General features: G+C 41.8%; 1 protein-coding gene across 7 annotated transcripts in view; it reads right to left on the bottom strand.

Moving 5' to 3' along the window:
- The window catches only part of gng12b (guanine nucleotide binding protein (G protein), gamma 12b), a 33,929-nt gene that overhangs the window by 3,278 nt on the left and 4,103 nt on the right, over positions 1-26,548 (bottom strand). For 4 of the 7 annotated variants that reach the window (XM_035176593.2, XM_035176591.2, XM_035176592.2 and 1 more), the window contains one exon: positions 19,377-19,441. The exons of 2 other annotated variants lie outside the window; for them this stretch is intronic. The gene's annotated coding sequence lies outside the window, so the exon portion shown is untranslated. Of the gene's footprint in view, positions 1-19,169; positions 19,324-19,376; positions 19,442-26,548 lie in introns of those variants that run through there. One more of the 7 variants, XM_035176595.2, reaches the window with a different exon arrangement.

Below are 26,548 nucleotides of genomic sequence, written 5' to 3'. Positions count from 1 at the left end.
CTGTCCAGCACATGCTATTTAGTGCTGATCCTAACTGTCGAGGCTGATTGAAATGTCATTAATTTAGCAAATAATTCACTTATGTCGACCCCATTGTGGTTCTAGAGGAAAAGTTGGGTGATCACTAAAGTCATCAGGATTCACCATGTGTCTGGGCCGTTTTTCCCCAAGGCTCTAATCTATCCATTAGAGATTTCACATGATGGTGTAAATGATGATGAAATTAAAAAGTGTTTAGGATTTATCTTTCTGGGATCGCTTAAGTCTGATCAAAAATCATTATATCTAAAGTCTCTCTGATATTTTAATTTGGTTCATAATCATGGATTGACCAGGGACATTATAGCATGAAATAAATGCACAACATTTCAAAAAATGGTCAGCATCTTCAGTTGCAGCACTAAGTTTACTACTTAGGCAGATTTACACATATGATAAGAAGTTAAGTTACCGAGGGTTTGCTGCTCAAATGTCTAGTGCCTCAGGCTGAGCAACTTCTGAGAAACGACAGTTGACTTATCTGGAGGTGGCTAAATGTGCGTAAATGCCTAACGGACTCCTGTTTCACAATTCCCACTTCCAGGATACAAGGGTTTACTTTTACCAGCTCATTGCGTCACTCCCTGAACTACTTGGCAGAGCTGCAATTGTCTGCCGGTCACTCTGACCAACTGCAGTGCAGAGCCCAAAGAGGAAGCATCAAAAATCTGACGCTTGTTTTCTGTTATGCACAAACATAATTTCTGAGAAGAGCAAGGGAAGAGGAGCGGCCTCTAATGCACAAAGAGAACATAATGTATTAAGAACAGAAGTGAGAGGTAAATGAGAACCTTACTGCGTACCCAACCATTGTTCAGCTCTGATCATTTGCAGCTTTTGATCCTTGAACAAATGGAGAAAACACACCACAGAGTTGTTCTGTGGGACTGATGAGAATGAACTGACATGTGCTGTGGGAAATGTGCGCTCTGTGCTCTGGTGCAGGATATTATGGAGGAGGCAGTGGGGGGCACGCAGACACGGAAGTTAGATGAAACATGTACAACTGCACAACTGACTACAGACAGGAGACAAGACCACACATCTCTCTAATCCCCCCTCACCCACTCCCTTCTGCTTCCTCCAAAGGAAGGAGTGTCGGCAGTTACCCTCTACAGTATGAATGATTAAATATGGGGTGGAGGCTTTAAAAATAGAAGCTACACACACGGGCCAGTAGCCAAGGAAGCAGAAAAAGTAGAACAAAGGCTAACTGCAAGATGTCGTACTTTAACATACTAAAAACACAAGAAATATAAACAGTTTATAAAAAAATAAACCATCTACTTTCAAATATTGGTGTTTTTTTGACTCACTGTTTCCAGGAACTCAGCACTTCATGCCTCGGCTCTTATTATCAACAAGGCTGTAATTTCCAAGCCCTCGGTTTCAGTGGCCAGTCATGAGTGGACACAGGACAAGGACGAGCTGCGTCGCAGGAGGGATGGTGCTCACCCCCCGACACCAACTCTGTGATGCCAGCAGTAACTGTGGAGCTCTATGCTCTTCTGTTATGTCCCTGACAGTAGTGTCATGAAAGTGGCACTAATGGAGATCTCACAGCACTTGGTCATTCTCCATCTTGTTGGCTTGTTTGAACGTGACATTGAATTAAGCCCGCAAAGAAATATATAATCGATGCAATGCGAGCAAACGTTTTTGCATCCCTCTATACTCGTCCTGCTGCAGCTGGATGATGAAAGCTGCAGCACATCTGGTCAGCATGTTGGAGCACAGGCTTTCATGCATATAAAGTGTATTCAAATTGACAGCTGTAGCTTAAAGAGTTGTGCATGCACAACTTTGACTCGAACCAATAACTGCGACAGATAAGAAAAAGAGCTGATACATAGAGACAGAGTTGCTGTGGCATGTTCTACCAGTGGAGACCACATGTGGCATAATATCATCTGGAGCAGTCTTCCGGGGTGAACAAGTTCAGAGCACACACTTGCATCAGGACTGGTTCTCCTCCCCGTGGCGTGGGCACACACAGACTCTGCTGTGCAACTCACCTCAAATGTGCTGACTTTCAAATAATCCTCTCCCTCTCTCTGTGGGCAGCGTGGTGGGCGTCACAGTAATTCTGCTCGGCCTTATAGGGTACATCGAGATTTAATGCACCTCATCAATGTGACTTTTTGATTGGACTGTTGTTTATACTAATTCGATTCGAGACTATATTTATGGGAATCTTTTAACAGAGTAATTCTATAGTTGTGATTAAATCATAACTATAGAATTACTCTGTACAGTTTAATACAATTTTGCAAATCAATGTTATATTTCAACAGTTTGACAGGAACCACTCATGTGTGTAGCCTTATAGATTGTATATAAACATGGACCATGCATCTCTACTTCCTCCCAATATCCAGAAATTGAGCCAAAATATCCCAGACACGAACGCTGCCATCTTGTGCCAATGATGGAATTTCGAGCCAGAGACTGCAGAGTAACAATCGGGGGATGTGTCGTAGTGTCGTGGTCCCACCGATAATGCACTTGACCAGTTGTGAGTCAGTTACAGCTGTTAATCTACATGTTTCACCTCGTATTTGAAATATAAGAATTGAATTAAAAACAAAATTTCCAAAACAAAAAGAGCTCGTGAACATACATCAGTGGGATAAGACCTACTTTCAATAACAGATAACATATTTGCTAAAAATTTATTTTGGTGTGTACTTCGACTTGTTATTTTTGTCTGTGACTCATCCACTAACACGGAGGAGGTGTTTTGGTTTTTTAACTGTCAAACTGCTCCCAAACTGCAAAAAAGTTGTGGTTTTACAGGGATTAGCCACGCTGGCTGATTCCACTCAGCGAAGTGAAGCTAACTGTCTCCTGGATGCTCATCAAACCCTGACAGGAGAACAACCAACGTATGTCCTGCATGTTGATTTATTGCATTTTTTAATGACAGTCACACCTACAATTTCTGCAATTATCTCTTAGTCTACACACTTACGCGAAATACAAACACGTGAAGATATTTCAAGCATGACGCGAAAAGCCTGGGCGAAAAAAAAAACTGAATTCAATCCAGGGGAATTTGTCACTGTAGGGTGTGTAATTCCTTTGTAAGCAGACTGAACCTCTAAAATCCTTCTAGGCCTAAGAATGCCAGCGATGCCTTCAGCTGTGGTGTGTCTGTCTGCCTCCAGCATGTGTACCTAATGTGTGGTGAATGTCAACATGTGGCAACACTGAAAGCATTGATACAAAAAATATATTTGAAGTCTTACAGCAGAGAGATTTCTCTGATGTGGCCATGGGGCTTTACACAGGTGGGCTCCCACAGTGCCAGCAGAGAGGTCCTGCAGAGTTTATGACAGCACGCTCTGCCCTGTGGTGTGTAACTCTACTCACTGCTCAGATCTGCTGCCCCAACAAATACACCAACAACTCACTTACATCCAAATCAACAGCCTACAGGACAACATGTTAATTGGTGTATTTCAGAGTGGAACATCTAGTTTGTGTGCATGATCAATGTGTGCTGCATGCAAGGCCACACAAATAATCTCAGTGAGGTTGATGAGCTGTGTTCCTTTATTTTGCATTACTACACACAAAACAACGATAACAACTCATTAAGCTGCTGTGGCTATTTGGTGTCTTTAATCTTTAGTCTTTAATTAAAAAAAGGTTTTAATATTTTTTCTACTAAAAATTACTGTCCACAGAAGGAAATGTCAATTCTGTTTTAAAATGGTACGCAGAGTTTTCATGCTCTCCCCTTGTCGGCGGGGGTTTTCTCCAGCTTCCTCCCACAGGCCAAAGACATGGAGGTAAGGTTAATCGGGGACGCTACACCACTCAGTGTCTCTGTAGATCAGCCCTGTGATGGACTGCCTCGCTGAGATTGGCTCCAGCATCCCAACATCCATAGATAGTGGGTGGAACAGTGCTCACACATCATACTACAGTATATTAAAAAACATTTATCATGTTTATAGTAGCTGTGACGAGATCCCTTTCTAAGGTTATTCAGATGGAAGACATGGTAGGACAATCAAAAATACACTTAATAAAAGATAACTGGTTACGTATTCCTGGTTTCTTTCTCCTCTCTCCCCCATTTCTCTCCACCCACCCAACCAGTTGGGGCAGGTGTTTGCTGAGTGGTAGTGCAGGGATAGAAACACAAATGGGAAACTCTGTAATGAAAACACTAACGTTGGATTTGTTTAACTCACACTGCTGAGGTCTGCAATATAATAATAATATAATAATAACTTTATTTGTATTGACCCTCTCTTTTCACTGATAATGAAAACAATTGCTTGTTGCAGCCCTTTAATCGCAGTGAACAGTGTTGCACTATCATGCATTATATCAACCATTTCTCCTCACCACAAACTTCAGTAACTCTTTGTATGTCTTCATTGTTTGTATAATGAGTGAGCGCAATACACATTTTGTTCCTCGATTACAGAGGTGTTATTCAGGGTCTGATAAACAGAAGGCAGACTGGGAGCTGCAGCCTAAATGATAACTTATCAGCTGCCCAGTTCCAAAAGTGCCGGGCCGAGGGACACTGAGCAGCTCCATTATCTGCGAGAAACACTGCTAAACTGCCTGGCAACAACAGCAGCAGGCTCCACATTCTGCTCCTGGGCCAGGATCTGTGGCTGCCTCTACAAAAAGCTCCGAGGCTTAGGCACATTTGAGAGGCACGGTGACAATGCAGACAGGGCTATCAGCATTGTGCCACACTCACAACTGCTATTTGGGCTTTGTGTAGAACAGAGGCACCGGGACAGGAGTCCAGGGCTCTTTACAAGTTTAACTGCGCCCTCATGAGCGTTAATCTCAGACAGCCTGATGCTATCTGGGAGCCAGACTGTCCAGTCAGGCGTGCAGAGGAAAGAGACAGAGGCCTCCCAAAGACAGACACACAATGTCTCATTGGAGTTATATTGAGACACACTGTATATGACTAATGCTATAACATTACAATCTGTGCAGGAACATCATCCATTACAAGCTTTGATGGTGACAGATTTGTAAGGTGTCAAGGGTGCTGTGCAAAGAGCTTTGAAGACCTCCCGTGTGAAGCCAGCCGACATGAAAAGAAACACAGGAGGCGTTGGGTGTTTGCGCTGCAGACTAAAAAAGGGAGAAGAGGGTTCCAAACCTCTGAGTCACAGGCTGCGAGTTTCTCTCTGGGCTCCACACTCCACTGTACACCTTTCCCGTGAGCTCTGCAGCGGCATGCAACACATTCGTCGAGGGTGAGGTCAGCCACGAGAAAACAGATTCCAGTCTCTGTCATCCTGTCTTTTCCTCCCACTCGGACCCCACGTGCAGAAAAACAGGTTTCTTTGAGTGTGTATATTAGTGTGTGTGTGTGTGTGTGTGTGTGTGTGTGTGTGTGTGTGTGTGTGTGTGTGTGTGTGTGTGTGTGTGTGTGTGTGTGTGTGCGTGTGTGCGTGTGTGTGTGTGTCACAGCCATTTTAAAGTTCAACGCTTTGAGTAATGTGCCTCATGATTCCATGAGGTATAAGTTCATCTATAGCCCTTCATACACACCCTGTGGAGAGGCATAGTAAATAACATCCATGGATTAAGGCTCTCTTTGAAGTTCTGGTGACTTTTCCTTCAAAGCACTTGAAAGTCAATAGATGACGAGCAGCTGAAAAAAAAAAGCCCCTGAACCGGCTGCTGCTCTTTTTACTACATGTCATCATGCGTGTGATCGAAGTTTCCTCCCTAGTTTGCTTTGATTGTTTTCCACAAAAAAAAACCCAAAAACTGCAGATTTGACTTTGGGAGATGATTTCTTTGGCAATCGCAGAAAAGTGAAAAACTGACACAGACAATTTTTTTTTGGGATGCTAAATCTGGAAGACCAGATGCCACGCAATGGGCCCCCAGCTGTTGGGAAAAGCTGTCACACAGCTGAAAGTGGGTGGTGGTTGTCATGCAGACCTGTTGCATGTGCATCACCGCTGAATAATAAGAGCAGAGGAAGGAGTTCTCATGCTATTTTTTTCCCCCCACAACATTTTTTTCCACAGTAGCAGCATGGATGGCAGTGTCAGTCCTTCCTGCACTTTTAGCTGAAGACAAAAATATCTCAATGGCTTCCGAATGCATTGTAATGATATTGCATTGGATACAGGTCTCCAGAGGTCGAATCCTACGTACTTGACATTAATGGTTTCGAGCATGACTGCATATAAAGATTGAAGACAAAAGTGAAGCCAAGTGTCTTGATCGCCCCCTAGTGGCTGACTGCAGTATAGTTCTTTACGGTAGTTCTAATCACACTGATGTGAGGCCCAATTTTAATGTTTCCGTAACTTTGGATTTAATTATTTATTTCATGATATAAAAAGGAGGTGAAACATTATGATTGAGGCAGACTCTGGCTCCAAATTACGTCTTCAGCCCATGATGGCAGCTTTCGTATCCAGGATATTGTGGCTTTATTTCTGGATAGTGGAGGCAGAAAAGACTGCATATAAAAAGGGACGGAGTGGAGACATGTCGTCTTCTGTCTGTCATCTTTAAATACAGCCTATTGTTAGAGTCAAATGCCTTAACAGTTATAGTAGAGGTTACCATGAGTTCCCATCAGCCACTGCTGCAGTGCGTGATTAATCTTGCTAACATACAAAACTTTACTAAAAGCACTGCTGTGCGTATACAACTTAACAGAGATACTTGCATGGATGTTTTCTGCTCTGAGAGTAAGGCTGTGAGAGTAACCACGGTTACGTTTTTAAAGACCAATTCATGCTTCTGCATCAGCGCTCCACCGTAAGTATGCACGTAGCCTATGCCGAGGGCCGAGCATTCATAGTTGTAAGTGTGTGTGAGTCCCGCTGCGATTACAGTTTCTATGCTGGTGTTGAGTGTCTTCCGGTTTCTGGTCCACTTATTTACAACTTCTCTGGAGTGTCTGTTTACTGCAGAACAATGGTGAGTGTTACCAAGCGGATCATATTGTAGTTGGAGCTGATAGATTTTGAAGAGCAATTACTCTTTCTTAAAGAACTGCAATGAAGAAAAGAAAGACGTTGTCCGTGTTCGTTCCTTCAGCTCAATTCAAAAATGGTGGCGATTCTGTTGGAGCAAGCGGACCAATCACAGCTCTTGTGGTCTGCGTTGCCTCGACACATACTAACATTTGAGGGGAGGTGCATGTCCGGTTACCAACATCACTTTTAAACATCTTCATCTTCATATAGGTCCCTAACTAACTCCCATATTATATATGTACTATTATAAAGTATAGACGCACTAATATTTCACTTTTTAGTATAAACTTTCTAGTATTTATTTATCTCACTTTAAACTTCCTCATGTTATAAATAAATGTTTTACCTAGATATATCATATACAATTACCACAACCATACGTTATATGAGGGAGGGGATAATTGTTTGTCTTAACATAAATCTGAGACTACTCCTTTAGAAAATTGTGTCAGGGTTTTATTAACGAGATGCAGGGGCAACCTATGCCAGTAATAGCCATCCAGAGGCATATCTGTAAGACTGAAGGAGGAATGAGGAAGATTCAAATTATATTTAAGCTTATGGAACATAAGAAGCCTGTCTTGTCCTAACCCAGTCATTAAAATGAAATTCAGTGGCCAGACAAGAAAGTCATGGTGATAAAATACTGGAGTTGTGTCTACTCTCAGTTGTAAGTTCCGACTTTAAGACTGACACTAATAATGGGCCTAAACTTGACTTCAAAGTGATGTTAGGATGCATGAGGTGCTGCAGCATTTAAGAGTTAACGGTTTTCCTCTTTTTCAAAAATCCACCAGCAGGTGTGGGACGGGGTTATTTTTGTCTTTTTCCAAATTGTACTATTTTCCTGGAAACACCTCATAACTCTGCTGTCATCGCTACGAACCTCCAAAACCAGGAAAGTGCCTCTGCAGTGGAACAGTGCACGCGGCTCCAGGAAAGAGCCCTCAGGGCACGACTGAGAGTAACAGTTAATGAACCCTTTAGTCAGGCCTGTCTGCTCCCTGATCTGAGGCTGTGAGTCGCCACGCTGACTGTCTTTGTCCTATCTTGCTCACTTAAAGACAATAGAGCCATACAGAGGGGCTCCACGAGCACAGATATTGAGAATTGCTTGTGTGTGTGTGTGTGTGTGTGTGTGTGTGTGTGTGTGTGTGTGTGTGTGTGTGTGTGTGTGTGTGTGTGTGTGTGTGTGTGTGTGTGTGTAAGGTGGGCCAGGCTGCTATTTCCTGCTGAGTGGGAGACATGAAAGCAGTTCGATTTTTATTCCGTTGATATCTTTGCACAAATGCACAAAACAGTCTCCACCCCATCATGGGAGAAAAACTCCCACCACCCACAGAAAAGAAAAACCTGCTCTGAGCAGTTGACTGGATTTGTTGAAATCCCCTAAGGGGGGAAAAGTTAGCGGGATGAAAAATAAGAGCACACTGCCTCCCACCAATACTTCCTGGAGACTGGGGCAGTCCTGGATCTGCATGGGTCTCCCCGACAACCGAGCTTTGTCTAGACAGAAACCAATGCTCTGCTCACCGGATAGGAATTCAGTAAACCCACAGTCCCACATTCTCACACCACCTTTAGCCCGACGCTCTCTCATGGCACCAAACAAGAGATTCACAGCTCTTAAAGTGATCCAGCACTTAAGCTGCACCACCCTGCCATTCAGGAAAATTAACAGAAATCCGTGTATGTTGCTAAACAGGTTTCTTTCTGTGCATGAAAATCAGCGCTTTCATTCTGGTCACTTAGGAACGTAAAACAAGCTGCAGCAGATTCCTCTCATTCCAGCTCCAACTGCAACACACAACGATCATGTTTTGCTTCACATTCAGCTTCTAAACCGGTTATTTGATGCAAACGGAGTTGTGTGAAATTCGCGGAGAGCTGAATGAAATGTCAATCCAAGAGGCTGACTCGGTTTTTTTTCTACACGGCCGTTGCTTAAGGATAAACACCAGCAGCTCTTCTTTCCTGGCCTTAGCTGACATTTTCACGCCATTCCCTTAAGGTTATTTACACAGAGTTCTCTCACCTTTTCCCCACTTCCCAGTTCCCACGTCGAACAAGCACACACATGCACACACACAGTCATCATTTTACATCCATGCTAGGGTTTCTTATTCCCTCTTTTATTGACAGAGGGGATTTATTTAAAACGGTAAACACTGTTGCTGGGTACTGCGTGTAAAGGTTTCCTGACAAATTCTAGTGCTACTTTAATAATTCATCCTGCACCACTTTTACAACACTGTTTTCAGCACAATTCCATAGACTTCAATTAAGGCAAAAGAGCTGTTGCAAGAATTTTAGAAATACTGTGGTTACAAGTGGTTCCACGTTGCATCCCCTCAACTTTTACACAATTCTTTTTTCTTTTTTTTTTATACTTTATTTACAATTTTCAGAGTCATAACAAAGTGTTGACAGGACATAATACAAACTTTTACACAATTCTGACCAGACACTTAAAATTAAGGTTCTTTTATAAAATATATAACATTATAATAAAATATTATATTTTTATAATTTGGGTTTTGCTAAGATTATGTTTTTAACCATTCACTATAGGCAAATATTGTCTGTTCATATAAAACATGAAGATTTTTCCCACTACTTGGACTAATTTCTGACAGGAAAACGGTGAATCATGTAACCATACCTGTTTTTATCTTGATGTCAAAATATTGGAATCACCCAGTTATATGTGTAATCCTGTTGAATCCCCCAGGTTGCTATAACTCCCAAGTTCCCAGAACAAAAATGTTATGACACTAGAGACGTAACGTTATTGTCAACATGAAAAATAATGTAGCTACAGCTCTGCAGAACATCACATAACCCAAACACTACTAATACAAAGAACCACAGCTGCTTTTTAGATTCATACATTTTTTCTTTCTTCTTACATGGAGTTGTTCCAGTTGACCCAGATTTCAAGATATTGATCTCTCACCTATACTTACCACAGTCAGTGGTATTTAAAGTTGTAGAGAATAATGTAGGTTAGAGATGGCATTGCATTTAAAACACTGCTTGATAAATCATATTCTCACATCCATTCACATTGTATTGAACACCTTAGTGAATTTAATATCACATGATAATAGAAGTGGAGGAAGTACTCACACATTTTACTTAAATAATAGTACAAATAGATAAAAAATGTAATTAAGTCAAAGTCAAAGTCATTACAATAAATGTTCTAATGTTCTTGAGTGAAAGTCAGCAAGTAATTACTTTTACTTAAAGTATTAAAAGTAAAAGTGCAGATACATAATGTACATAACAAAAATGTTCTCAAGGAAAAGTACCACACTTGAGTAAAATAATGGGGTTTCCAGCTCTTGGATTTTTTTATCTTGCACTTTGATTTGTTTGTGCAACAAGCAACAAAGGCACAGAATCGGCATGAGCGTGAGGGAAAGCACCAGCAGGGTCATTTACGGTGAGAGCATTACGAAATCTGAATGTGAAATCGATAGGTTCTGCTTTTAGACTGAAAGAGGAAAAAAAAACTCAACTTGCTTTTAAATATACTTAAAGAATCAAAGTAAATGTACTTGCTGGGTGAAGCCTATATGCAACTGTCTACTTCATCATCATGGGTCTCGGCCTCTTTCAGCTCTTATTTCAGGTGTGAGTGCTGCTCTCATTGAAGGAGGCGGAGTTTAGTTTTACCTGCCCACTCAGATTGGATCAGTCGCCCATATTCCCCTCTCGTTATTGATTACTTTTAAAAATGTGTACAATGTGAACATTTAATGCAATGGTTTGTAAAACTGTGGTGGAGAAAAGACGGCACAGCTATTTGCTGATATACAGTATGTAGTGGGGTGAAAGTAGCCGAAAATAAATCTTCTTCAGTAAAGTACAGATGCGTGAAAAATTTACTTAACTACAGTAACAAAGTAAATGTCCATTGCTACATCCCACCACTGCATGATGCTCAAAAACCCCAACGTAAACGGAGGATAGTTTGTACATAGGATAGTGTGTACAAACATACAGTGACTGCAGAGCGTGAGACTTGTGTGGTGTAAATAGTTAAAGTGGATGATCTAATCAGCACTGAGAGAAGGTGGTGGTAGGTGATAGACGTCTTCATGGCTGCCACCTTAGTGCTTATCATGATGAACAGAGACAGAATAAGGGGAGGGCTGGGAAGAAAAACACAGCTCTCTGACCTCAGTGACGGGAATGACTCCCCCCCCTTTTCTTCCTTCCTGTGAACTTTGGAGCGCCCCAGAGCTGAGTGAGCACTAAACTGCACATAATGAGCAACCATGGGGGAGGCGGAGGACAAGGCTGCGGACATAATAGCCGCTGTGGTGGACACCATGTCCAGAGTGTCCTTTTTAGGGAGGCCCCGCAACTGGCTGCAGTTTTTGTCTCTCGACGTCTCCCTTTCTGGAAGCCAACTGATTGTCAACCTGCAGTCCTGACGCATTAGTAATCCGCCCTTTGGCCCTGCATGTGTATACCAGAGAGTTTGCATATGCACGGTGAGCAGTGAGATTCTGAGCAATGAAAAAAAAAAGGTATTATTAAGAGTGAAGGAATTCCAAACATCCACCTCACCCAGCTCTGCACAAGGGTCACTGCAGACAGAGAGGAGACGTTTTCAGAGTGAGCACACGAGTTTCATGTGGTTTACGAGCTGAATGTAATCAGTTGTTTCGGAAAAATCACGTGTGCATTTAAGGAGAAGCCCTGCAGATTAGTCCTGCATTCTGCTGGAAATGCTCTTACACTGGAAGTTATTCTCCAACCAAACCGGATCTAAATAACAAACCAGAGGGTCAAGTGCTTCATCTGTGAAACTTTTCCAGAGTCACTGTGATGCAGCAACTGTGAAAAATCATTTGTCTTTATGCTGAAAGTACAGATGCACTAATATTTTACTTTTTAGTATAAACTTTCTTGTATTTATTTATCTCACTTTAAACTTCCTCATGTTATAAATAAATGTTTTACCTAGATTCATATCACAGCTATATTTCCCAGTTATTTTGCAGATTAATATTTTACATACACAAGTGCTGATTAGCAAATGTTTGCATGCTAAAATGCTAAAATAAGTCATAAGTCCTGCTAAACCTATGCATGTTAAAGCATTTTGCATTGTCAACATGCCGACGTTCCCATTTATCTCAAAGTACAGCTGTTGCTGGAAATCTCCAAAGTTTCATTTTGAGAAAACTAGAAATGAAAGTTTCTCGAGCTGAGGGGACAACGACCTTTCATCTTGTGATAAGACAGAGAGGAGTCTCCTCCAGGCTCCACTAACACTTCAGTTGCTCCTTAAATGGTTGAACTCCTGTTGAACTTGATGGACCTGTGAGTGTGTATTCAGTCCAGGGTGGGACACTGAGCTGCAGGAGCCTACACTGTGTGTGTCCTCTGTTTCCTTCACTCATGCACATATAGGCACATCTTTGGTTCATACACCATGTGCAGTAGTAGAGGAATGCCATCAACTAGCATTAATGTGCCAAGTTATGACAGTCAAAATAACAAGGGAAACAAATGCATATAGCCTACATTTGCAAAGAAGAAATGATGAAGTTAAATATGCCTGTATGCAAATTCTAAAACATGCACACCAACTACCACAGTTCAGGAAATGAATTCACAGTATTTCTTGCAAGACTTGAAAGTCAACTGGTCTCTGTCTCTCAAAAGACAGCTGTCTGATAACACCAAACCAGATTATGGGTTAACAAAGCAAAGAAAACGGAACACGTTTAAATACACATTATCACGCTAGAGTAAATCATTTACACGAGTGAGAGCATTTATGCCGTCATGAGGTCACAAAGGCCGAGACAAGTCTGCTCCCTCATTGAATTTAATGCCACTTTAACCTGCTTATTATCCAAATTAAAGAACTTGTGCTCCCAAACCAAAGCTCTGCATTACCTCAACAATGACCTACATTCTATGATATTCAAACCCTGTCTGGTGCATAAAGTTCAAGTAATGACTGCGCCTTTTTCAGTCATGCATTTTGGAGCGTTATAATGCTGTATTCATTCAAAGCACCGACCAGGATCTCACAGGGAAAGTATGCGCGGGCCGGTTGCAGCGGTTTGTTTTCAGAACAGTGTAACTCCAATGGAACGCAGCTGCAACGGCGTGCTGCATACCACCCTGTTTCACCCCTAATGAACATCAATCAAAGGCACATTTTTACATAGCGGCACAGACCACCGTGTGTATACTTGCAAGCAGTGCAATTAGAAGCAATTTATTTCTGGACTGGAAAATATTTTCCTTTGCCACTGTCTGGTGGAGGAAAATGTTATAAAGAAAAAAAACAAATCACACCAGGAGAGAGCAGCTTGTAGAAAAGAATCTCAGGCATGTAACTAGTGGCGGGGCCGATTTTCTGGGCAGGGTGACATCCCAACTGCTGCTCGGTCTTGCCCCCTTAACTGCCAGACTCTTATGTTTGTTAACAGGAGGCCGACATTCCCTGGACGGCTCCCGCAGCAGAGATCAGGGTGGCTGGAATTCTTGTCTGGCAGACACGTGGCACAGGAGTGTTTCAAAGTGGACACAGCAGCACACAAACAGATAAAGCAAGCACTGAGCACTGTTTATTATCAGGACCCCGCAGTCATGATTAGAGGGTTCTTAAGAGAAGCTGTGCACAAGCACTTTCTAATATATTCTGAGCACAAACCTGCAGAATGGCAAATGAGAGCTGAATCTGGTCTGCAGCCTTCCCCCGGCTGCTCTGTGAGGACGTATTTGAAATTAAAATGCACTGATGGGAATGTTTGTAGTTTAGCAGGTGTTTGATAATGAAGTGACAATTGTAAACCACAGGAAGTTAATCAGAGTGATTAGAATTCATCCACAGGGGAGCATGGATGAGCATGTAATACAATCTAATCAATAGCTGCTGAGACCTTACTCAAGACCACAAACTGGAGATGCAGTTAGGTATTAGTGGAAAGTTGTGATACTAGAGTAAAAAAAGAAGACCAAGGATTCATCCTCTGGGAGCATGCACCAGATTTCAAGCTACTCTCCAATTCAGCATTACTTCCTTGTTAACAACTGGAACCTACTTTACCGCCAATGCAACTAGACGGCTGACGGTGAGAGATTCGAGTGCAATGCTAGAAGTGGCTAGCTTCAAGCACAGGTGAGGGGCGGGCTTTCACTCTTTATTCAAAATTTGAACATTCAGTCGAACGTGGGGGGAAACGTTTATATTCAAACTGTAATGGCCTGTTCGATACAGTTTAGAAATGCATCAGACCGTCTGAACTAATCTGCCTAATGAAAATAAAACCATATGGCTGTTGACTTTGCAACATTCAACTGCCTGATTACAAATCTTTGGGCTCACCTGCAGCCGAGGAGGCCCCACAGACAAGCTGAGCAAAGTGAAGTGTTCAACCTCATCGGACTTGTGCAGGGGCTGGTAGTCTGATATATTCAAACAAATTGCATGTCATGCCAATTTTGCTGGAACTCGATTGTTAAAATCTACAGGCTACATAGATCTGGAAGTTTCATTCCTTTCTAACGCCACATCCTCAGACTTTTTCATTTTTAAACTGTAAGTCACACTTAGAATCTGCTGTCTCTGCACCCATAGAAGGTTTACAACAGCTTCACATGCTGTAGTTACTCCCCAACACCTGTGCACAGTCACTGATGTGTAGGATTCGTCCTCTTGGGACCGGACCGGCCTGCTGACACGGCCATCCCTAGAGACATGACGCTAGCGTGGCTAAAAGACAATACATGCATGTACCTTTCCTTGCAATTCACACAGGCAGAGCTGAGGACAGCACCTGGCAGGCAGTTATGTGAGAATCCTGCCCATGGAAACAGGATCTGCAGTGACCTAGTTGTTGAGTGGGTTGATAATATGTCACAAAGAGGCAACAAGCAGGGGGCATGGTAATTACACATCTAAAACTGCAGTCATAATTCATTCACGCTAACGGTTTCGTGCAGGCTTGACGTTGGATGGCTTCTGTTGTCTTCCCACAAGCATCACATGTGCCAACTACATAACGTAATCAAATGCATGTGGTTGAGTGTGTATAGATTTTTTTTATCACAAGAACAAGATAAAAGTCAAATGCAGAGGTTGAACCAGCTCCAGCTACACACTACTGATAGTTTATGTGCCCTGTAGCAAAAACTTGATGAGGCAGTTTGTCCTACTTCAAAGCGAGCATGTGTCTACATTATAGCAGTGCAGATAGGGCGGCTAATCTAAAGTGGTATCTGCATGCATCCAGGGCACCCGGAGGCCACACAGTGAACACTGATCCTGGTTTGAACTCCCAGAATTAGAGGTCCATGTGCATAAATAACATTACAAACATAAGTCTCTGCAAGTCCAAGATTTATTTTATTTTCCCGGTAGATCCTGGGCGGAGGAGAAAACTTCCAAAGATATTGCGCATGAGGACAAGGTCTAGAATACATTCAGATCCGTCTCTTTCAGATCAAACAGGCTTTTCCTTTTCCTTCTGCTCCCCAACATTTTTTCAAAGCGTGACATGTGTGGCATGAAAGAAACAAAGAGCTTCACGTGCAGACATATGAGCTATTTCCATCCGTCTCAACATATGGTTACAGATGGAATCTGCGCCCACAAAGAAAACAAAAGAGGCACAAAAGTAAACCAACCAGTGCTGGCCTGCTGGTCGTGGATGCAAGCCATCACAACTGGTGATCAAATGAGTATTAACCACATTACTTCCTGCACGAGGAAGAGCCACTCCCGCCTCTGCCCATAGCTGACCAAAATGAGTAGGAGTGTGTGTATGTATGTGTGTGTGTGTGAGAGAGAGATTGAGAGAGCGAGAGAAAGATGGGGGGAGTGGGAGGGAGATTTGGAAGGCGGGGGCTGGTTCTTCAGGAAGCGGACGTAGTGCAACCAAGCAGAAGGAAGGAAGATGCCCATATATGAGCACAGACTTACTGTATGAAACAGGATGGAGGACATGCCTGAAGAGGCCTGGGATCTGCCATGGGTGTCAAAGAATAATGCAGTAAATGTGTAAACCTCCTCCCACACATGCACAAACACACACCCGGACACTCTACAGCTCAAGTTGCACCGAGCCCAAACTTTTCTGCTCAGCCTGAGCCTTACACCTCTCACGTGATCATTACAATCAAGTTGTTTTAAAATGCAAGCAGTGATCGGGAAGATTCATCATTTCCCACAAATACAGATTCTCAGTAGAGGTGTCACTGAGCAGAAAGCCGGCTCTTGTTTCTGCCAGCATGAGCACAATAGAGGCCCTGCAGCTTGTGAGCAGCACACCTGCACAGCGGCAGAAAGAGCCTTTGTTTAACACATATTATATACTCTCATATTATTGCCAATTGCAACTGATTATACTTGATTAGAACCGATTATTTTCAATTAGAATTGATTATTGTTTAATTAGAGCTAATGTAATGTTGATGCAGTCAAACTGTTTTTGTGAAGCTTTTTTTCGGACCTAATGCTGATTCAATAAAAGTTTTACTTCCTGTTATCGGCATTATTTAGCTTTATTCAAACAACCTACCTTTATATAAATGTGGGTGTCATTATCCCACCCGATGTCACCTCATACCACCTCGAGTTAAATTGTGTTACACTCAAGTATGTGCTGAATATCTCACCGTGCAGAACTCTGCTTTATGCAACATGTGCCACCACACATCTCTGTCACACATTATAATCCCAATAAAATGTAAAAAGCAGCAGGTGTAGGATATGTTGTGTATTTTTTGCTCAAAATATAGGCAGCTTCCTGATTTGAGTTTCGTCAGCCAAACCAAATAAGGACAAGCAAGGAGAGTGCAGGGTAATCTATTTAAGCTACTGATTTGATTAACCAGAGTATAGAACAATAAAGCAGACAGAGCACTAAAATGACAAAGGGTGATCTTATAGCTGAGTTACGGAGGTAATAGACTGCCCGACGCTGCCATCGTGTGGAGTAAATTTATTACTACAGACCTAAGAAGTGTAAACGCTCCCGCTCATGCTGGCCGTGAAGGGACATCTCTTTCTAATACGATCCCAACATAAGAGGTGAGTTTATGTGAGGTGTCAGCACGTCAAGTGGGCATCCTCCAAAGTCAAAGTGAGATCATCGCTATTTCTTTTTTTGCTACTTTCAGATTATTATTTTATTTTCTTGCAGTTGTACATTACAAAATATCACCTTTGTCAATAGCAAAAGATTTAAGTACATCAGGGAATTGACAGGCAGGTAAGTTATATAAATAAAACTGAATGATAATAAGCATTTCTTTCCCCCCTTTCTCTTAGTAAATTCATAACATTTTGCAATTCAATGATAAGAGACAATAGGAAAAGCTTCAGTAAAATAATAGAAACCTGCAGCTTCAAAACTTCACCCTCGTCATCCCCATTTTCTCTAAATTCCACTATAAGTGGAGGATCTTACAAAACACTATATTATTGAGTGAACTAGAAACAAAATATGAATTAAACTACATATCATAGTTAGAGCTGCTTTGAGTACCAGTGAAAGATGGATTCTGTCCAGTAATACTTACAAGAGCATTAGAACTAAATTAGGAATGGAACAAATACAGTGACCAACAACTCTCTGTGAATATATGGATATTAGTTTAAGACAATTTTTGGGGAAAAAAAGGTAATTAGTCCTCAAACTGTATCCTCTTAGTATCAGCAACATCCTGTTGTAATGAACATGTGTAAAAAGGGGTTAGAGCATGAAGTGAATTGAGTTAAAAATTGTCATTGTTGCTCCTGAACATAAAGGGAGAGGTTTTTCACATCATGTACAAAGAATAATTTGAGTGAAAACATTACAGGTTCGTATGTGTGGTTAACAGACCTCTCTATAGCAGCTACCAGGGCAAATATTTGTTTAGCAGCTACATGAAGTCTAAGAGAGATTCATTTCTGAAAACTGCAGTGCTGCAGGTCTGAAGTTCATCTGAGGACAAACTGTTGAACGGTTTTAACTGTTGAAAACAACAGACATGAAACATTGAGACTAACCCTTCTGCTATGATTAGATTTCAGTGCAAACACATAAATGAAGGCATAAAATAACTTAAAAAGTAAATAACAAATCAATTAATGATATTTCATATTTCATTTAAGGAATCCCAAGTCTGAGGCTCAGTGAAGCATCTTCCACCTCACAACTCACACTTGAACCAAGAAGTGCATCCGGGGCTCAATCTTAGTCAAACTGTATGTCAAAATATCCAAACCAATAGAATTTAATATTGTGGATAGAGATTAAAGTGGTCCTCCTGCAATTAACAATGGGGGACTAACCAGAATTCTAGAATGGTACCCAGTGCCCAGTCATACCTTTGGCAAGGCCCATCCGTCCCCTAATGAAACCATATTTAAATTCACTAGATCCGGATTTTGTTTTGATCTGCATGAAATTTAACTCGATCAGAAATATCAAACCCATAATAAACCAGATTTTACTTGATTGAGATCCATGAATTATTGTCTAAGAAATCAATGAAAATGTTGAAAAGTGCCCTATCTCACAATGTTGAAGAAAGTGAAAATTCCTGAATCCAGCCCTGATGGGCTCTTTACAGCATCTTATTGTGGTAATCTGTATCTTTGGCATATCCTGCTATCTAAGAAACAAATGCTTAGTTGCCTCCTTGGTGTGGGTAACAAAGAAATACATCAGGGACTGAATCTAAGTCAAATCACTAACTGCATGTTATAGTATCTTTAACAATAGAATCTAGTATCATGACCTCACATTGAAGTTACCCTCCAGCAATTCAATATTCTCCTTAAAGAATGGAAAACTCAAGCTCAACAATTCAGCAGCACATTTTTCATAATGGAGAAAGCTATTTATTTTCCAAAAACCTTGCAGCCTCACAAACACACAATTTTCATTCAAACTGCACCTGAAGAGTCCTCGACAAGACAAACAGGAAGTCATGTGTAAAACCAAAAGATACCACAGTACACGTGAAAACAGTCATCTTCGAACAGTACGATAGAATAAGAAAGTAGGTACGTTGTTGGAGGGTTAATAACCTTCCAGTGTGACTTCAATTTCCACATTTACCAGCAAATGCAAAGTATAACAGCCTAGTAACACAGCACTGTACACTTACCAGCAGAGGGCAGCACCTCAAAGGCAGCTCATAAAGTGTGACTGGAGATATGAAGGACTTACTGGGGACCAGCTCTGATTAATAATGTATCGACTGGTGAAGCAATGTTTGTAACCTAAGCCTTCTCTCAATTACAGTAGAGGCTGGGGACACTGGTAGCGACAGCAGCGTTGAATGGGAGAACACTTCTTCAACATGGACACTGACCTGTGTGGGAAAAGATCTCAAGGAGCAGGGACTGGGGCACCACAGTCTCTGTGAGCAGCATAAATCTGGAAAGAAAAGCAAAGGAAATGGGATGAAATTACTGCAACAGCAAGCCAAACAGTTAAAATGTTGAAATGGGTTTTCCACGCCAGAGAGTCTGGTTTTTCATTGTAGAGAAGGAGTCAGGAGTGTGGGAAAAACTGTTCCCACACAATCATCTTATTTAGACTCATCAGAAACACTGACAAATTAGTGTGGATAATCTGGATATAGAAACTTTTAGATTTCTCATTGGTCCTCTCAGGCGACTGTGAGAGCTTATTGAAGATCGCTCCACTGAAACCAGTTTTCCTCGTCATTTAGAGAAAATGAGAAGAGCACTGTCAGACCTAATCAGCTGTGGGCGGAGATTCTCTGGCCTCCACTCTATTTGCATTCATTACCACATTCCAGTGAAACCAGTTAGATGGCAAGTGCCTTGGTCTGAGATCTTTCTGTTTGTCTTCACACTCTCTGTCACAACAAGCAGGGGTGGGGCCTCATGGTGAGAACTAGAAAGTAAAGGTCCAAAAATACTGTGTAAACATTAACTGTTTATTCGCCCGCAGCACTCACATTTCTCCCTCTTCCTAAGGCCCAATCTATCACACACTCATATATACATGAAGGAGAATTTGCATAAGAGCATTTAGCTGCAGATACGAGTTATCAATAGATTTTATATAGCAAACTTCCTTGATTTCAAGATAAGATAACTATGAATGAGGATGTTTGAAATTCCAACTTCATTTTGTATATTATCATTTATTAAATAAACAATAATAATTTTGAAGACACATGAAGCAGTGAAAGAAGCTATAAACACAACACTAGGGCTACGTTGTAGCACTGACGGGCCCGAGCACACGCATTTCGAAGCCTGTTGCGGTCGGTGGAGAGAGCGATCAATGACCAAGCGCACGTCTCCGCGTTGCATGCGTTTTGCGCACTGCGGCAAGGATAAACGCTTCACTTCCTGCGTCCGTCACGCGATGTCGATCCTTGCCTGCTAATTGCTCATTACGGTCCACGCTATCAATTGCACATCACACTGTGAACATTTTATGTAAATCGAATGATAGTTGTAAAACAAAGCTTACTTCCTGTTGCCAGTAGGTGGCGCCATCACTATTATTACCTACAGACTAATATATCTGTTCAAGTAGGGGCTCTGATGTAGCGTGAGCAATTTTGTGTCAATTGGACAATGTTACAACAACTTAATTATCACACTGATCAGTAGGTGGCGCTATGACCCTGAACTAATATTAATATATGGAGCTGTTCAGGTCAGGATTGTGATCATAGGTCAGTAGTTCGGAGCCGGTTGGATAATGCAGAGTAGATTTACAAAGTACTTCCTGTTTCATGGCGAATCAGTAGGTGGCGCTATGACACTGAGGAAATATTGACACATAGAGCTGTTCAGGCTTGGTCTCTGATCATGAGACAGCAGTTTGGCGGTGATAGGACAATGCACACTGGAGTTATGACAACATCGTGTCCTTTGGCGAAGGATGATCCTTCGCCGCACCTCAATGTTTACACGGTTTGAGGAAATGTCACAATTCTGACCATGGTCCAATGACTTGACTGAGCTCTTTTGAGCTGTATATTGTAAAGCAGCCAGGAGCAGTGCATCAAAGTATAAAACAAGTCACTTCCTGTAGCCAGCAGGTGGCACTGTGATTTTAAGTCATGATTTCTGTGTAGATCTCATCAGGCCGGGACTCTTGTCTTACATGACTAGTTTGGACTCGATTGGACCAAATATGTCCGAGATACAGAACCTCATGTTTTGATGGCGTGTAATCAAACTTTGATGCCACGCCACGGTCACACCGTGTGACGAAATCAAATCTGGAAAATGTGGAAAATGGCCACTAAAGTCAAAATGGCGGGCTTCCTGTTTGGTCTAGCATATCTATCAAAGAGACTTATTTGTTTGTTATGAAAAGACACATGTCCCTATAGATTTTTGTACATGTCGGCCAATCGTGGTGCCGGGGCTGCCCTTTAGGGGGCGCTAGTCAGTTATTTTGCCACGCCCATTCCTTAAAACCATCTGAATGTCTACACAAATGTAGTTTGAAGGAGATAGACCCATGAACACGGAAGTTACAGCAATTTCGTGTGTCACAGCGAGTCGATGAACTTTGACGCCACGCCACTATTATGGCGTTTGACGAAAAGTCCCAGTAATCTTATGCCTACATTATCAATGTCTTGAGACCCATTTGATACAGTTTGACGTGGCTGCGGGCAGTGGGTGAGGAGGAATACATCCAAGTGTAAGACATGCAAAAAACAAGACATTTCCTGTTTCCACCAGGGGGCGCTGTGATTTGAAGTCATAATTTCTGTGTAGATGTCATCAGGCCGGGACTCTTGTTTTACATGTCTAGTTTGGACTCGATTGGACCTTGTATGTCCGAGATACAGAACTTCGTGTTTTGATGGCATGTAATCAAACTTTGAGGCCACGCCACGGTCACACCGTGTGATGAAAAATCGATCTTTGAGTTATTTTTCATCTCCATCTTGTTGTGATGACACGCATCCCCATATGAAGTTGATCAGATGAAAGCCCTGGGACAAGTACATCAAAGTAAAAATGTGGAAAATGGCCAATATGGCCACTAAAGTCAAAATGGCGGGCTTCCTGTTGCTTTTTTCCAATTGCACCTCTGACCTTTTGTGTTTGTCTGGTCATGATACACCTGGGCTACGATTTTTGTGAAGATCGGCGAAAGCTGACTGAGGGGCTTTTCCTTAGATGGCGCTGTTGAGCCATTTTTCCACGGCCATTTCAAATTACTCCAGAATACAATTACTTTTTGGGGTTTTGAATTCCCTGCAAACTTTGGTAACAATTTGAGCGTCTAGGCCCTGAAAAAGCCCCAAAAGGGAAATACAAATCCTTCGAAATACAATAGGGCCTCCCACCGGAGGTGCTCGGGCCCTAATTAACATATCAAGTTATTAAGTTGTTGCGATGAACATATTCCATAGACTGTAAATAAACATGGAAAAAAATATCAATCCAGAAAGGTAGTTGAGACTTCCAGGATTTGAATGTTGCCATCTTGCTTATTTGGAACCAGTCTGTACAGTAGTGATCGGGGAATTGAACCTCGATAGTAAGGTCCCACTGATGCACACGCTCCACCAATTGCAATCATGATATTTCACCCTGTTTTTATCGCATCAACTAACTAATCAAAGTTAGTATTGGTAATCAAGGAAAAGAGCAGGCTACACTTGAAAAAATGCCATAAATACATCCCACCCCTACCATTGGCCCTGCCGTCAAAGCTAATCCCACATGAACAAGCACTGACAACTGCTAGAAGCAGACTTTTGCATGACTCGCTATCGTGCTATCATCTCTGCTTCAGCGATTTACGTCTCTCCGGCTGAAGACTATAGTCATGCAGAGTGAGAGAACCGGCAGGGGACACGCAGGCAAACAGGTTGGTTAGTGACAGAAAGGTACACTGACCAAATCTAGTCATCCAAGGCTCACAGATTCCGGGTTTTTATTTTGGTCATTGTCCTATCTACTAACATGGATGAGGCAGGAGTTATGACCTATACTGCAGCCAAGTGGCTGTTGTATATGCTATACTCTCACTATTGGGGACCTGTCATGTTGTCCATCTTCATATAGAGTCTATAGCAGCCACATGGCAAATAAAAGTCCAGTATTCACTTTCCTGTTTGCAATGTTTAAGTATCCAACAACTGCTAAGATGCTAAAAGCTCAATATGTTCTCCAGCTAGTTGTCAACAGCGTCTGTCTGTCTTTTGGAAATGCACAGAGAGTTTATAAGAGCTTTTTCACTCAATACAAAAACTGCATGAGGCTGGAAGGAGGTCGATGAGAACTGGCGACAATGCATCAGAACAATAATGAAAGATGTAGTTTAGTGCATTTAAGTAACATTTGTCTTTTTTTCGCCCCAAAAGGCTATACACAACTGGTGTTGCTGCTTCCATTCAACTGAAAAGTAATCAATTACATAAAGTTATCGCCTTGTTCATGTTTTATGATACTGCAAATGGTTTGCTTGCATAGGCCATGTCTGTGAACAGAGGACAACAACAGCTCTTCTTCATTTGTTTGAGATAAAATACAAAAAATTCCACATTTTCAGAAAATAATTGATTGGGTATTTAAAACCAAAAGTTACTTACTGCTCAGCGACCCTATAGCTGAATTAATAAAGTTCAGTGCATTCAAGAAAAGCCAGTTTGCAGGACAGGGAGTGAGAATAGTTAGTCATATGTTCAGGGTAAACAACAGATTGGATTTGCTTGTGTTGATGTGTTGAGAGAAACTACCATGTCTGATTTATTTCAATCTAAAATCAAAGCTGTGTTGGTTATATGACACAGAAATACATCACACCATCGCAGAATAACTGTTCGTCTGTTAGACCAACACTAAGGGGTCTGTCATTGTATGGAGATGAAACCAAAGATGTTTTATCTGCTGCATTCCAGTTGCTAAGCAACCTCTTTCTGCCTTGTGTAGTTCATAATTTACCGTTCTGTCCAGTGCAGAGCGGTGGAGAGTCACAGTTAACTCAGTTTAGACAATAATGTAGTCTTATGGGAGCTAATTAGGTCGAGCACTTAACAGGGAATATGACATCAATGACTGTTTACATGTGTTGTTCTGCACATACAACATCTGAACACTCACTGGCTGGGGATGTCATCAAGGTAATAACACTGACACAGGCGTCATCAGCGGTTTCTGTCCTGCTTGCTCACTAGGTTACCAACCGTCCTTGAGTTCTCATTCATTTAGTCATTCAGTGCATCAAATTATTTCAATCCGATTTGTCTTGTGTACTGAAACCCAGCTACATCATATTGACATTTTCAAAAAGTACACTAATGTTTTGCACACACACACACGCACACACACACACACACACACACGCACACACACACACATTTGTACAGCTATCTTAGTGAGGACATTGATTGACATAATGCATTCCCTAGCCCCTTACCCTAAACCTAACCATCCAAACTAAATGACATTTCATTTAGCTGACGCTTTTATCCCAAGCGATTTACAATAAGTGCATTCAACCATGAGGGTATAAACCCAGAACAACAAGAATCAAGAAAGTACAATTTTCTTTAAGAAAACCAAGTTACAGAGTGCTATCAGTAAGTGCCATGTAAGTGCTACTAAATTCTTAGTTTAAACTAAAGTTGTTTTTTTTTGTTTTGTTTTTGTTTTTGTTTTTTAATCAAGGTATAGTCGGAAGAGATGTGTTTTTAGTTTGCGGCTGAAGATGTATAGACCTTCTGCTGTCCGGATGACATTGGGGAGCTCATTCCACCATTTAGGAGTCAGGACAGCAATCAGTCGTGACTTTGTTGAGGGGTTAGCTCACAGTGACGGAGCAGCTAGCCGATTGGCAGATGCAGAGCGGAGTGAACGGGCTGGGGTGTAAGGTTTGACCATGTCCTGGATGTAGACTGGACCCGACCCGAAACAGATACGGGCAGCCACTGATAACCAGTGAAGGGAGCGGAGGAGCGGAGTATGCCTCACTCTAACCCTAACCCTTAACCTAACCTAAACCCAATTATAACCCTAACCCTAAAACCAAGTCTTAACCCCCAAACAGTCCATTAAAGGGGGGTCACAAAGTGAGGACCGGCAAAAATGTCCTCACTTTCCCAAAATGTCCTCACTCCGTTGGTTATATGCTCAAACTGGTCCTCACAAAGACAGCTGTACAAACACACACACACACACACACACACACACACACACACACACACACACACACACACACACACACACACACACACACACACACACACACACACACACACACACCGCCTAACCAAAACATTAACCCAAACATAACCTAAGGCAAACTGTGATTTATAAATATGAGCTGAACAAATTTATTTCATTTGATTAGGAAGGGGTTGCGGTCCCCTTGAGGGCTACAAGGTCAGTGTTTAACCAAAGAGTTAACAAAAACAAGTGTACACACACAGACTCATTTTAAATGTGTGAAATTGACTTTTGTGTTTTTATATTAGTTGTATTTATAATACACTGAGAGATATACATAATCCAACCAAATCAACCAATTATACATCAGTGCTAACTGGACCCACAGGAAGCAGCTGACTATGGGGAGGCCATAAAGAGCAGATAATTAAATTTAATGACAGTGGCTTTATCAGGAGGCTCCTTCCCCTGATGCTGAGCAGATGCAGCACGGAGACCAGGGGTCGGGTTGTTGTGTCAGTGGAGCTGCACATCTTGTGGGACTGCACAGAGCACTGGTCTATAAATATCCCACTGCGACAATATGACAGGTCACACAATGTCAGTGAGATCATACACAGGGTGACACTGACCAGTGTCCTGTGTGCTGTCACTCAGGCCTGCGCGTCACTCTCACAGACAACGATGACACAGGTACTAAAGGGCATAGCAACAGTGAGGCAGCATTTATTGTTATCACGTCACAAAACAAAAACAAGATATTGAGCAAACAAAATGCACCCTACATCGCTCTTTTAATTCTGACAGCAGTAATTCCTGAGGTCAATTATTCTCAATCAAATGGCATGTCTTGTCCCACGCTATTAGGAATAAATATATTCCTAACAAAATATGTAGGAACAAACATACGCAGTACTGTTAAATACCGTATGTGGCGTATACCTGTTACCTCTCACGAATCAGAAATACATAATGTACACACAGTAAGTATAAAGCATCAACCTGTGAGTGTGAATGTATGCATGGCAGTCTGCTAACCCTGTAATGGACTGTAGATGAGGACAGACATGGAGGCTGTACTTCATCCATGCTGCTGCCAGGTTGTCATAGCAACACCCAGCTAGTAGACAACAGTATCCCATCAGACCAAACAGAGCTTTAACAGTCTCAACTATTTGTTCTCTCACACAAGCTCAAACCACTTCAGATACTGTGCTAATAAAAAGCCAGTTTACATAATGAACCTACATCACACTAAAACACAAAATGCAGTGTTTGGATAAACTTTTGTTGGTAAGTTCTGCACCTACATGCACACTGACATTTTTGTTATGATCAGGTTTTCTGAGTATCCAGTTGC

This window comes from Hippoglossus stenolepis, chromosome 14 (assembly GCF_022539355.2).
Source record: "Hippoglossus stenolepis isolate QCI-W04-F060 chromosome 14, HSTE1.2, whole genome shotgun sequence".
NCBI classification, from domain to species: Eukaryota; Metazoa; Chordata; class Actinopteri; order Pleuronectiformes; family Pleuronectidae; genus Hippoglossus; species Hippoglossus stenolepis.
This window is presented reverse-complemented; position numbering and strand designations above follow the sequence as displayed.